Source organism: Phascolarctos cinereus, unplaced genomic scaffold, assembly GCF_003287225.1.
Source record: "Phascolarctos cinereus isolate Bilbo 61053 unplaced genomic scaffold, phaCin_HiC Scaffold_726;HRSCAF=1367, whole genome shotgun sequence".
Lineage (NCBI taxonomy): Eukaryota > Metazoa > Chordata > Mammalia > Diprotodontia > Phascolarctidae > Phascolarctos > Phascolarctos cinereus.
The window spans coordinates 278,187,211-278,190,441 of record NW_027556098.1 but is presented as its reverse complement, the minus strand read 5'-3'; positions in this window follow the sequence as shown (position 1 = coordinate 278,190,441).

Genomic DNA, 3,231 nt, shown 5'->3' with positions numbered 1-3,231 from the left:
TATGGTGACAGAGAAGATCAACACACAAACTCAGAAAGGAACAACAATGTCAAAACACCTATAGGCAAAACCCCAAAGAAAGATGGGAAGGGGTCTCAAGCCCAGAAAGATTTCATGGAAGAGATCAAAAAGGAGCTTAAAAATCAAATGCAATATAGAAGAAAAAGTTTGGAAAAAAATGAGAGTGATGCAAGATAATTATGGAAAAAGAGCCAACAACCTGAAAAACTAAAACACCACCTTAAAAGTTAGAATTGGGCAAGAGGAAACTAATGACTCTATGAGACATGAAGATTCAATCTAACTAATTCAAAAGAATGGGGAAAAATGGAAGAAAATGTAAAATAGCTCATGGGAAAAACAATTGACCTGGAAAATAGACCCAGGAGAGACAATATCAGAATCACTAGACTCCCTGAAAGCCATAATCAAAAGAGAACCTGGACAGCATCTTTCAAGAAGTTATCAAGGAATATAAAGGCTGATACTATAAGCAAACTAGTAGAGCAAGAAATAGTTTACCTGTCAGCTCAATGGAGATGGGAAAAATTTATGACCAAAGAAGAGATAGAAAGCATTATGAAATGCAAAAGGGATGATTTTGATTACATTAAATTGCCTGCTCATCATTTCTTATAGCATAATAGTATTCCATTACAATCATATTCCACAAGTTATTCAGGCATTCCCCAGCTGACGGACATTCCCATATTTTTCAATTCTTTGCCACCACAGAAAGAGCTGCTATAAAAATTTTTGTGCAAATGGGTGTTTTTGTTTTCTTACATCTCTTTAGGATACTGACCCAGTAGTGGTATTGCTGGATCATATGGTTTGCAGTTTTTTAGCTCTTTGGGCATAGTTCCAAATTGCTCTCCAGAATGGTTGGACTAGTTCACAACTCCACCAACAGTGCTTGGTGTTCCAATTTCCCACATCCCCTGCTATATTAGCCAATCTGTTAGGTGTAAGGTGGTACCTCAGAATTGTTTTCATTTGTATTTCTCAAATATGATTTAGAGCATTTTTTATGACTATGATAGCTTTGATTTCTTTGTTTGAAACTACCTGTTCATATCTTTTGACCATTTATCAATTGAGGAACGACTTGTATTCTTATAAATTTAAATCAGTTACCTATATATTTGAGAAATGATGCCTTCATGAGAGAAATGCTGTAATTCTCCCCTCCCCCCCGCAACATTCTGCTTTCCTTCTAGTCTTAGGTGCATTGGTACATTTCACTTTATGTTAAAATTGGGCTCTTCTCCTGAAACGGAGAGGCCATTGTCCAGCGACTCTGGTCCTTGCTGCTGGCTTGTTCTGGCTGCTGGCTTGTGCCTGGATGGGGCCTTGCTGCTGGATTACCCCAGGGCTAAGGGTCTTGCTGCTGGCCCCACTGTGCCTGACCATGTTCCCCTAACACTCAGTAAGAAAGATCTTTTCTACTGACCCTCTAAGCTGTTGTCTGTAAAGCCACTTTCTGCTACAAAATTTTTTTCAAGGCTTTGTTCCAAGGTTGTATTAAGGGAATTTGGAAGGATTCATGTCTCACACTGCCTTCTAGCTCCAAAAGAAACCAATTATTTTTTAAATAAATGCTATACCCCCGCAACTGTGCTAAGTACTAGGGCCACAAATACATAAAGCAAGGCAGTCTTCCCTATGAAGAAATTTACATTCTAAAAGGGGAATACAACGTTAAAAAAGGGAGAAGTGGCAAGGAAGGCCTCATTTGATTCAGGAAATTACAAGGATTGTGATATAGGGCAATTGATTAAAAATTCTTTCTAGGAATAATGATGGTTTTAATTATTCTCAAAGTTAGAGGTGAAAAGTGGGCGGGGTGAGGTGGGGCAGAATTGCTGCATGGCAAGAAAAGGGTTAAATTCTATTCTGATGGGTCTGTGAAGGGCTGCCTATGGTGAGTTCTCATCACTCAGAAGCCCAGGATCCCAGAGCAGTAAGTGGAGAGATGTGTCAGGGTCTGAGTGAAAAGTAAAGAGTTCATCAGAGCACTGTGGCTAGGAAAATGGATGGTCAGAGAGACAAAAATTAAATCATCCTTTCCCTCAATAAACTGACCCTTAAACTATTCGTAGTATTACAAATTTAATAAGAAGAACATGCAATTTTAAACAATGGGTAGTTATTTCCTTTTAAGAGCATTCTTCAGATTTTGTAAGGACCAGCTACTGTAGTATGGCAATCTGTTTCCTTTGAAAGCCTGTATTAGGAAAAGATATCTAGTGTAGCAGTTCTCAAAATTTTGGTCTCAGGATTCCTTTATACTGCCAAATACTGGGTATTACAACAAACTTTCATCTATGTAAGCTATGTCTATCTACATTTACCACACTAGAAATAAAAACATCTTAGCATTTTTATGAACTTATTATTTTGACCTCATGGACCCCATGGAGTGTGGGTGGTAATTTTTCACTTGTCTTCTTATTCCCAGTGGCTAATAAAATGGGTTACATTCAGTAAGTACTCAATAAATATTCATGGATTTGGTGGAATTGAACACAGGAACCAGGACTTTTGGCTAGTGTACTGAGGAAAATATGAAAGACTGAATAAGTAAAAAAAAAAATTTATTAAGTGTGTATTATTATAATTTCCAGCCATGGGAAGTCATTTCATTGCAATGGATCCACTTAAAATTTGTGAGGACTATCTACCATAGTGTGGCAGCCTGTTGTTCCTTTTCAAAACTTATACTGGAAATAGATATGTAGAGTGGTAGTTCTCAAATATTTGTTCTCAGGACTCCTTCAATATGCTAAACATTGAGTGCCGCAGAAACTTTTACTTGGTGGATCACATCTATAATAACCATATTAGAAATTATGTATCATTGTAAAAATAACTTTGACCTCATGGATCCCATGAAAGGGTCTTGGAGACCACCAGCAATTCCCATACTACACTGTGAGAGCCACTGATCCAAAGGAAAGCACTAGACATGTTGAGGTGAAAAAATTTCTGTGTTATGTTTAGAGTAAGATCTGTTAGAACCAAGTTTATTCTGCCTATCTATCTCTATTATCTATAATATAAATTTTATCTATAATATCAGTATCACTGTTATATCTCCATCTCCACAAACAAATACATGTATAATTTAAATATATATGTATGTCTGTGTGTATGTATCTATACCTATCTATATTTATCTATACACACATATATTATTTTATGTCTCAGGTAATTTTAAGAAAAGGAGTG